Genomic DNA, 11,982 nt, shown 5'->3' with positions numbered 1-11,982 from the left:
TAGAGTACCTGCAGTAAGAGAAATGCTACAGCATAAACTCATGTTTACCAAGATCCAGAAACAAGACTTAAGAACTATTGGAAATTCTCTTTACCTGTTTTCCTGTTGCTATACTTCGGATTCCTGCTGGTTTTAGTTTTGGTAACAGTCTGTCATAGAAAGGCTTTCTGAAAATCTGATAAATCCTTCACAAAGGCTTTATCTGTAAACTTAGTTATGGCTTCAGAATTAAACCATGGCATGGAAGTTAAATAGGATATTTCCCTGTGAAAGCTGCAAAGGGCATTCCTTTGAACTGCTTTTAATATGTAGTGCCCTTTGCTGCTTTTCGTCACTGCACCCGAAGTCAAGCATTTTCCTATAGTTTCTTAATTGTTTTTTTCTGTCACCTCTATTTCATTCACTTTTGGATTTATACATATGCACCTTTAAACACACGTGTATTTACATTTTAGGGGGAGAGGGGTTCGGTAGCCTCATTTGTTAAGAAAATGAGGCATAGGCATCCACAATATTTGTTTGCCCACACCCCCACAGCTTTTGAACCAGTTGCCCAGTGTCGATTGGCCAACCAAATCTGACAAAGGATAAAGACTCTCTAAGATATAACAGTTCTACAATTTTATATGAAAATTAATGGCCAGATAGAATGCCTTCAGTAAAAGACAGGCTACAGTGTGAACTCATGTTTATCAAGTCCCAGAAAAATCACTTAGGATAAAAACACGAGAAATGCCTGTAACCATGGAAAACCTTTGGCTAGAGTTCATATCTTGATGCCAATAAATTCAACCATGAGACAAAATCCATAGGAAACCAAGCTTCAGTAGTTCTGCTGCTCACAGGAGTACTTGTTTTATTGACTACCTTATAATATTTAATATTTTTGCTACTTAATTCTCTGATTTGTCTTTTTCTGGCTATCTATCTCTAGTATCTGATCACTTGGTTTTTTGAAATTTGCTCATCTCTTCCTACACGAGTGTAGGTAAAAAGAACTTTAATAACTGAAGAATAAGTATATATTTTTCCTGGAGGCGCCCTAAACCCAAGGTTTGCTTAAATTTTCTGGTGGCCAGACTAAAGCAATGCTCTTCCAACATTCCATCCAATGCAATAGTCCTAAAACCCAACTGAATACTTTAGTATGTCTTTTCAACACATTGATTCATTGATTGAAAAATACCGTACTCCATGGTCATACATTCTAGCTTGATCAGAGAAAAGCTATTGAGCCTTTGTCACAAAAGCAAGTAAAGTCTTCATAAAATTCAACTGGCATGAAAAGTAAGCGAACAGTATATTCTCAAAATATATAATTTTATCTTTTCTTTACACCTTTTTAATTAAATGTCAACTTTTGAAATAATTATAAGGGCCTCTAACTGTAGATTTGAGATGGTTTTGCAAGTAGTTGTACTTAAGTCAGAGCACTTCTGTGGAGTCGTTTATTCCATTCAGCCAGATCAGATCCTGAGTCAGGTCATACACATCTACTGACAACAGACTATAGAGTCTGAAGCTGCAGAATTTAATGCATTCAAAGTATCAGTGTCAGAAAAATGTGTATTACTATTCACTGTTATTGATATCTGCTTCAACAACGAATGCAATAAACTTCCGGAATGTTTAGGAACAAGGTTTTTAAGTTAAACATTTTTCTTTTCACTTAGATGTTCAAAACATGTAACTAAAAATAAAACCATGTGACATGGCAATTTTTTCTGTTATCTCAAAAAAATATTTGAGAATTTACATTTATTTATAGAGATATATATTGCATTGTGTTTTTTTAAATAAATCACCAACAACTTAATCTAAATTACACTCTCATTTTCTAAACATTTTTGAGAAGCCAATACCAGTAAAATAGTCAGGAATAACACCTGGAAGATGAGCTTTACTGGTTAGAGGATTAAGGCAGAGTTGAATGGCTCCCTTTGTGAAATAACAGCCTTGGTTCTCTAAAAACACAGATTGCTGTTTGCTACTAATGGGTGCCTTGAGTAGCATTACAGCAAATTGCTTTCTTTGATGGCATAAACTGAATACACAGAAAACACGAACACTTAGTTAAAATGTTAGCACATCAAAAGTCACTAAAGGAAAATAACTTTTCCAGAGAAGGGCTTTGTATGATCATAATTGAACTATTTCTGTTTCAGTGAACTCATGCCATTTAAAACGGGAAGCAGAACCAGATTTTCTACTGCCATGCTGATTGTGTAGTCGTTCTGCAGCAAAGCAAAATGAACATTGACTGTGACTAAATCACAATGGCAGGAATAAATTAACTGTTGGCCATCAGGCTGCAGGATTCAGTGTGGTCCCCAATGAAAGTCTAGAAAGCTCCAGCCTTTGCCCTGATTTGGACTTCCAGATACAACATCTGCTCACAGCAATAGGGTTATCAGACTGTTTTGGTTACACCTCTTCCTACCTGACTCACCTCACTTAGCTTGTGTTGTACCTGCACTATGAGATTCTACAGGGGCAATGCAGTACTACAAGAGGGTAATATTTATTAGGAGTTGATGTCATACCAACTGGCTGAACTCTTTCCATGGAACAAGTTAACTCAAAGGAATTGCAAAACATATTTTAGTATAGTAGTTTAGACCTCTGTAATGTTCCATTGGCACAGCATGAAGTGCAAGGCAAGGAAGATTCTGGCCCTTGAGCTCAAACTTGGGTTTACAGGTTGTCATAACCTGCTTTTTCACAAGGATAAATCTCTATATTCTGTTGATACAGTTTATGCTTGTCTTTTGTTTCAAAGAAGAAAGTCAATCCTTCCCAAAGTCATAAATAAAGAAAAAAAAAATCTGTTTGGCTTACTGTATATCTCAATATAAACAAACTATAAGCAAGGCTGTGCATGAGAACACTACAATAACTTCTCAGATATGTGTTCTTATTTATAAAGTATATGACAGAACTCTGTAGCTGTCCTAGTGCAAGTAATTTAAATAAAATGAGACCTAGAACATATTAGGAATCTTCCAATGAAAAGTAAAACATATTTTGGCACCTTGGAATAGGGTTAGGAAAGGCCCAAATAATCCACCTCTCACTGCAAATTTGTTTCCTAATGGAAGTAGGCACAGATTAAAATGCCTTTATAGAATAAATCAGTATCACTCTATTGGATATAACAACAGTGCAACAACTTACCTAAAAATCTGGAACTGCAAAATATTTAAAATGTATGTAGTACTTTACCTAGATTACCAACAATAGTAACAATCAAGACTTCTAAATATATACACTCTGGATATTATCCTGCAGTCACATGTGTATACAGATTCACACAGAACAGTTAGTTTCACCATAAGCAATTGGCAGTCCAAATCACTTTCTCAAATATGAGATCAATGCTAGAGCATTTGGGCTGCATGTTTTAGTTGTTTTCTGGATTCCATTTGGACTAAAGAACAAAATATGGAAACATTTCAATCAATTGGTCTCAGATTGTTAAAAGATTACAACTTATCCTTCTTTTCTGACCACTCCATGAGGTTTTGGTAATGAAAACCATTACTACTCCTATCCTTTCCTGTCAGCTGCATCAGCAGTAATTAATCTCTACTTACTGAAGAGCATAAAGGTAGTCTGGTGGTTTTATCACCATTTTTTCCCCTGCATTATAATGATTATGTATCAAGAAAGATGCCAGAGAACATCTTTAGGTAGGAGAGGATTCAGTCTGAGAACTTCTATATCTAGTTCAATGCCAGGTCTTATCTGGCAGTATTAATTAGAGAGGGGGAAAAAAAAATAAATCTCAGTTTATGTAGCTCGCCTTAACGTGTAAGATTTTAACTGTGTCGCTGTATGGTGAAATGAGCTGCAAAGTACAGCATGCCTGTCCTATCTCATGCATGACATAGGTAAGCTTTCTTAAATACTTAATACTAATACACTCCATGGCCCTTTATGAAGTTACTTGAAGCCACAGAAGAATTTGCAGCATCTTCTCTGAAGACAAATGTTTTAATTTAGTGATTATTTTTTAAAAGAGAGTTTATATAATGATATTTTTAATAAAACAAGAAATACAATAAGCATTTTTTTTTTTATACTATCATCTTCAGCATAGAAAAATTTCCTCAAAAGTCTGGTCTACGCTGCAAAGGCTTATTGCCAGAAACCTCCTTTTGTCACTAAAAGTATAAATACAAATCTGATGTAAGCTAGTAAAGCCCAGTTTTTGTCTTGTCCAAATCAAATCTACTTTCCCAAACAACAGAATTCTCTCAGCCAACATACAGTCACCAAAAATACTGCTGACAAAATAACACTGGCTCCCAGTGTTATTTTATATAAGCTCCCAGCTTCTATTTGCAGTCAGAGCCAATCTTCCGAGTCCTATCTCTGAGAAGCCCCTCAAACAACTCCATCACTAATTTCTATTACATTTAACATAACAATATTCATCAGTTGGCATGAAATAGTTCACATAAAAAATCAGATAGCATTTTCATTAAAATCTATTTTTAAATAATTTAAAAGTTTCAAACAGTGGATACCATCTCTTCTAGTTACAAACCCATCTAATGAGGCTGGATTTTGTCAGCAAAACAGCCAAGTATGCATAGGAACATAGCAATGGCCTACCATACAAGATGTGTTATAGTAAGTTTTTTGTAAAGGATGGCCTAGTGCAGCCCTTTGACACATAAAAAAATTATCACAAATAGTTCCTGTTGGTCAACTTGATGCCAGGAACAGCTCACATGCAACTGTCCACCTGCAAATGTCTACATGGAAGTGCTGCTTAACCAAAAATGAGGAAATTCCCCATCTTTCATTGAAAGGGAAGCTGTTGTGATTTTCCTTAGATTAATGACAAGAAACTGACAAGCAGAAACATGTACACAGTTTACTGTGGAGCAGCTGACCCATGTTAATTTGTTATACTATGATAACCTGCTTGTATATCACAGACTACAGACCTGAAGTTTATTAGTGCAGAGACTAACGAATGAGGAATAGGAACTACAACGCTTGCCTTGATCTGTGGTTAAACAGAAGATCTCCATCTCTCTCTAGCCTGGTCTACACAGGAATTATTTATGGATATAAACATGTCAGTACGAGGATCAGTGATAATTTTTACAAATGGATGAGTACATATCATAAAATAGATAGATACAGTTATGCCAGTACTTAAATGATTACAGAAGTATAGTTTATTCCCCCCACCCTCCTGATAAGGAAAAATGTGCACCACATGAAACACATTTATACATGCATTTATCCACACATGCTGTTAGATGTCTGTTAATAGGTTAACACGTCTGTTAATAGGCTGTGTAAAGGACACTATCCTGACCTGCTTCTACTTTTAAGTTACAGTTCTGAAGCAGAGGGACATGAAAAAAATGAAAAAAAAAAAGTATGAAGAAAAACTATTTTTAAAAGGGGTTTTGTCCAAGACAAATTATCAGTATAATAGAAGAAGGAAATCGATGGCCAGAAAAAAAAAAACAAACAAAAAAACCAACAAAACGCCCACAAAACAGGCTGGAGTTAAAAGCAGCCTGTTTGAAATAATTTTGAAATTTCAAATAAATTGAAATAATTTTTTTGGAAATAATTTTATTTACTTCAGTAGAAGGCCTTCAAAATTATCGTTTAAAAATATGTGAAAGCATTCTTCCCCAGCCGGACTTACTAAAGAAACAGTTTCAGGATTTCAGGTCCAGACATCAGTCAGGGAAAAAAAAACAGAAGAGCTGTATAGAATCAAGGCGTCATCTAGTGGCTAATCTTTTAAACACACAGTTAAGGGGGGCATCCTGTGGTTTTATTATGTGACTTTCCTGTCCTCTTCACAGACTCAAAACAAAAAATACTATCGTTATTGTAATTTTTTATCTCCATAGTAAATTGAATAACATTCTTATAATTTTTTTTTAAGAACAGAACTGTTAAGACAATGTGTGTAGTCTAAACCACATCACAACTTTACAAATGCTTTTACTTTGAGGGGATTAAATTCTAACTACATACTAGCTACATATTATTAAAATTCATCAGTTTTAATTTGGATAGCCATATAAAAATCGTACGTATCCATTTTTGGTAGAAGAATTCAATGTGCCTCTTCATAAAGGATATAAAACCGCATGTAGGTGATAGTTATTATTACTAATTGGAGGGAGGGGGGATGTTGATTATGGGTTAGAGAATTGTAGCATTTTCAAGAATAGCAGCATAAGAAGAGTTGAACCAGAAACGTCTAGGATTAAAAGCCTAAACTTTTTTAGCTTGAAATAAGACTCTATATTGACCCTCATTCATCAACAGGTTATATACTTCATCTCTGAGAGTGAATTTGTCCAGACGATCTGAATGCTGCAAATCCTGTGTCAGGTTCCATTTGTGTTGACAAAGGTGTCCATTTGTGTTGGACAAAATATCATTTTGATATTGACAAAGGACTGAAAAAGAGACATTCAAAGCTAAAAGTATTAATTGCTACAGTCTGAGTTTAAAAATTCAAATGTTGGACAGGGATGGTTGTGATACTTTGCAGTCTTCAGACTAGATGAAGAGGGTACATAGCACACACTGTTACTATTGAATTACATATATGACTATCTCTGAAAAATTTAATGATTCAGGTTCTACTAGAAATGGGAAAACAAAAGAAAGAGCTTGTATAGGACTTGTATATACAAATATATTGCTACATTTGCCTCTGGCAATACATTATTTATGTGTGATTATTATAAAAGAGCAAGGATAAAATCTAATACAGCTTTCATCACTGCCTGCTTTCCTACATAAATAACTTGTTACTGTGTCATTGTGAAGAAAAAGCTTCAAATACAAAGACATACATTCAGTGCTACATAAATGTCATATTGTGATTGCTAATTGTTTGAACTACAATGCAAACTGAGAAACCATGTAACTACACAGCTCAAATCACAAAGATAAAGTGGTCTTAAACTTTCAAAAAAAACCCCCTACATATTACAACTACTGAAAACAAATTACAAAAATAAAAATAAAAATAAAATTTAAAAAAACCCTCAAACCTGTTGACAGAGCCACTTTTCATTTGACAGGCATATCTTGAGAGAATGGTTCTGGATTACAGTCACATTTTGGGTTTCTAAAAGCTTCTTCTGACACCCTGCATAAATTAGCCTGAACTTAAAACAAAACATAGTAGCAGAGTTTTGGTTTTATGTGCCTAGCACACCACAAGAAACAACTGCTATCAAACTACAAAACAAAAGACCGTTCATAGCAGAGCATTAGGTCATGAGGGATGAGCACCTAAGCAACAGCATCTCAGTAATAAGAATGACAGCTGCTCTTTAACCTCAATTTCCTTCCCTTTGTTTGTTGAGAAAATACACAACTGAAGGATACTCTCTTACATTATTGCAGTCCTATGAAAGTAGTTTTAACATCATTACTCTTCCTTTGAAACAGATCCTAATTTAGAATATTTATATATAGTTCATTTTAACTAAATCAATGTGCTTTGACAGTTTGATTCTGTATTGTTATGTACATTGTATATGCAGATGTTACACCAGGGGCTGAAACCTCATCTCCACACCTGGAAAACACAAAACTGCCTGATCAAGAGAAAACAAACACCTTTGTTCATTCACAATCTATAATCAATTATCAAAGTCTGGCCACTAACCTTTCACATTGACTAAGTGTCCGTAGTGCTGTTCTTAAACTTCCTTTTATTACCGCTTTATATCTGGATAAAAAATAACTCTATGTCAATCTTGTCTAACATTAATAGAAAACAAATGCAGTATTTTCAGTTTTCTGGAGTGCTGGCAACAGATCATTTTCATGATTGGCAATACTATTCAATAAACATTTTTTGCCAGCTTATGGAAAACCCTGTGCTGAATCATTTCCCAAGCACACTCCAACTCTGTGGTCAGCAATGATAAGATTATAATATATAATAGTAATTAAAAGTGAAAATAAATGAATATTTTTGTCTTGAAATCATGAATATCACTATAGAAATTTTTAAGTAGTTATTGGACTGATACTCCTCAGACAAGAAGAAATAATTTTATAGGTTTTTCTAGTTCATGTTATCTCAAGACTATATTCAGGGCAAACTAAACTGCTTGCTGAATCAGATCTTAGAAACAGTTTGACAGATAGGTTTAAAGAAGAGCAGAGAAAATGGAATAAGTTTATCTGAAGCCTTGAAACTCAATAAAAGAACATTAATACCAACATTCAGCTATGGTGGAAGGCATTGTAAATCTGATAAAAAAAGAAATTATATGCTCTAAGCTTGGAATAGCTGGGAGGATATATACTGCTGCATTCCAAACCACTTCTGTCATTTCAAGGCCTGCCCTTTTGCCACCAATCTTAATGGAAGTGGAATCATGCCAAAATTGTGACTATGGCCTCCAGAAAATAATACATGAAGAACCAGGTGTTAATGAATCAGAAGCACTAGCAGGTCAATCAAGATCATTCCTGCTAAGTGATTACATAAATGACATAAAGATAGCACTTATCTAATGGATCAAATGTACTCAAAGAAGCTGTAGCACAAGAGGGTAAGAACTGGAGTCTTTATATTATGTACGACACCTTGTTCACTCTCACTGATAACCTTTTTTTGTCAGAGTTCCCTGTTTATGGACATCTCTCTCTTCATGATTAGTATGCAAGTAACTTACTGTGCTACCACAATTAATACTTTATGTTATATTTTCTGCTTAAATTAAGTCCATATCAGATGCTGCCAAAAATATTGATGATTATCCTCTTGCTGATTTTAAGGAAGCTGGTATTTTGTGCTCCCTTAATACCTTTTAAAAAATGACTAAACCTTTCTACTGAAACTTGAAAATACAAGCTGACATAGGTCCCTTGTTCAGATAAAGACAGCCAATACAAAAAAATCTAAACCTACATGGCTGAAGTTTGGCAGAATTGTAAGTTGAAAAGGCAGGCCTGTAATGAAAGTGTCAGGTGATATTATTTTAGGTGACTGCAAATATAAAACTTCCAATCCCTTCTTTACTTACTGCAGTACCTATTTTCTCAGTATGCACCACATACATGATTGTATTTGAAGCAACAACCATTTTTTGAAACTATCAGTTTATGCATCATCAGGCTGCTACTGGCAAGTTGCAGGTTTTGGAGAGGACGGGATTATTTTTTTCTAATATGAACTCTACGGTTTTGACAGTTCTGCTAAAAGTTCTGATTTCTTTACTGGCATTTTAATTCCTCATTATCCTAGTAAGTTTAATACTCTGATCTCTGTATATGAGTCAGGATTGTATCCAAGGCTAGTATGTTTCCAAGAGAGTGGAAGAGACAAAGGCTGGGCATCTCAGACTGAAAGAGATAAACTGCATTCCACAACACTGCTGTATCCCTGATCCGCAACAAAGTGAATTGCTATAGTTTCAAGGGAGTTTTTAATTCAGATTTACAGTGGGGTTTGTCTCACAGCTCTGCCACCTACATGTTAATAACACCTTTTCTTTAAACCCACTGTGTTCCGTCAATCTTTACTATCTTCCAAGTTAAGGCTGCAATGAGCTTTACTTCAGTTCACTGCACTGCAAGTATTAACTCCTAGCAATGAACTGCACTTCACATTAATTTTGCATATGAAGTAAACACTTTACAATACTATAGAGTTGACCTAGATATAGAAAAGCCTCTGTGTATTCTAAAAGAAAGGATCTAATGAGAATAATACAGTAATTCAGGTTTTAAGATAACTCACAGAATACTTAGGGAATTAGTAAGCCATCCATAATACTACCTCAAGATAATAAAGTTAGTCAAGCTCAGAGATGCTGCCAAACTGAGCCCCAAAGTGAAATGCAGTGATCCTGGGAGGTGCCACATATCCCCATAAAGAAAATAAGCAATGGCTGAAGTCTGGAGAAACAAGGAATTTACATAACAGGGGTGGTGTCCTGGGTAGAACAATCAAGGCAAAGAAATACTGGACCCTCAGGACTGAGCTGCCTACTGCAACAAGCAGCAGCACACACTACATTTATTACACCGGGTATGCATCTAGCTAAGAGCATCTGTTAGATTTTTGCCTGAATATGAATTTCCAAGTATATGGAATGAGCCATACGGATATGGCTCTTATTTCCAGACCTCTAGTCTTTACCTGAGAGAAAAAGAAAGTGGACTGGTGTTTTATTGTTAGCCTTCCCCTTCTCTGTTAAAATTCATTTGGTACACTGAGGATAAACTATAGGTGCTTGTGATTGGTATCCCAAACTACTTTAACCTTTTTCTTTGGAAGAATGATATTGTACTATTTTTTATCTTAAAATGCTCTATCCTGCTTCCAGAAAACTTTTTATTGCTACACAAATTCAAAACCTGCCAATAATTTCATAGTCAAAAGGATCTAAGCTGAAATCTTAGAAAAGTCACATTGAAAGGACTGGCTATCTCGAGAAACAAGAGCCTTGTAAAGAAGAAATTACCAGTAGGCTGAAACAGTACCATAGTTGTTTCCTCCTTACAACTGTTGTATCTCTTGTTGCAAACCCATTATAGTTGCTGTGTTTCTAACTAAATCACCAACAATAAAAATGTGCAGAATTCCTCTATTACAGAACTGCAGTCCATTTTTTAGGTTTACAAAATTCAATGTGTCAGAATGGAATTGCTTCAACTACCAGCACTTAGCTGGCCAGTTGTTTAGAACACCCTTTTTTTGTAATAAAAGATGTCCTTTTTAATGCTTTGTGTTGAGAACTTTCAAGAGATTTAAAAGTAGCCTTGCACCTACAGGAAATGTGTCCTGCAACACCGTATTACCAGTTCCTTTATTATACACTTCATTACAGACACATATGCACCCTTACACTTTACAGAAATGCTGTTTGTGTTTCTAACAAGAAGACAGTGGTAGAATGGTACTAGACACTGCACTGTAACTATTCTGTACAGCGTTATTCTGGTTTCTTAAGGAAGCAAGGCCTATGATTGCACTTTACTGACCTGTAGCCATCTCATCATTTGCCCTACACCATTCTCTCCTCCCCCCTTTCCTTGTCTATGGTCTTAAAGATACCAAGTAGCCACAAAAGTAACAGGAGACATACAAACCCAAGTTTGTGCCCTTCCTTCAACGTAAAGAAAATGCTAGATTTTTTTCAGGCCCAGGAGGAAAGAGCCAAATGCCCAGCATGCAGGTAGGTTGCTCCAGGTAAGCTGTAGCAAGTGCTACTGCATAGCCAAGCAGGCAGGGGTATGAAAGGGACAATGAAGAACTTCAGAACAGGGCAATGCCCCCAAGAAGCAAAGTTTCCTCTGTTCCACTACTCTGGAAGAAAACATTGTGTTGGGTGTTTTTACCTGAAAAATAAAGGGGGGTTTTGGGTTTTTTTAGCTGTTATCTTTCAGTAAACAAGCATAAGAATAGCTGTTGAGTCACATAAAAGAACCCAAAGTAGAGATTTTGTTATTTAATGTCTGTGTGGAAAGTCTTCTTAGAGACTCCCAGTGGTTCCAGCTACTTTGCATATAACCCCAGTGAAACAGTGGCTAGTACAGGATATATAGGAAAGAATATGAAAGGAAAAAAACTACATAATAACATTTCCTCTGTATACCCATTTAATTTACAGTAATTTGTGGATCATGGTCTTCTTGACTCAGAACTGTTACCCTTGCATCTAACAGCTGTGAGGGATATTTCTTACTCTTAATTTCATTGCTTTATTTCGTTGTTTCTCTCTACTGTAAGGTCAGCCTTGGCTTATACCCTGTGCCTCTTTTCTGCACTTTAGTTTTTCTATTATTACAACTTCCCAGGAGAAGCTAACAGCAAAGTAATTTCTTCCTTTCCCTGCTGTTATTTTCTTGACTAACAAACTCTATTCCTTCATCTTTCACTTACCTTCCTTGCTGTCTTTGATTCCCCTGTAATACCCTCATCTCTCTCTGGACAGGACCTCGTTGAGTTTTTCAAGG

This window comes from Ciconia boyciana, chromosome 7, assembly GCF_034638445.1.
Source record: "Ciconia boyciana chromosome 7, ASM3463844v1, whole genome shotgun sequence".
NCBI lineage: Eukaryota > Metazoa > Chordata > Aves > Ciconiiformes > Ciconiidae > Ciconia > Ciconia boyciana.
This window is presented reverse-complemented; position numbering follows the sequence as displayed.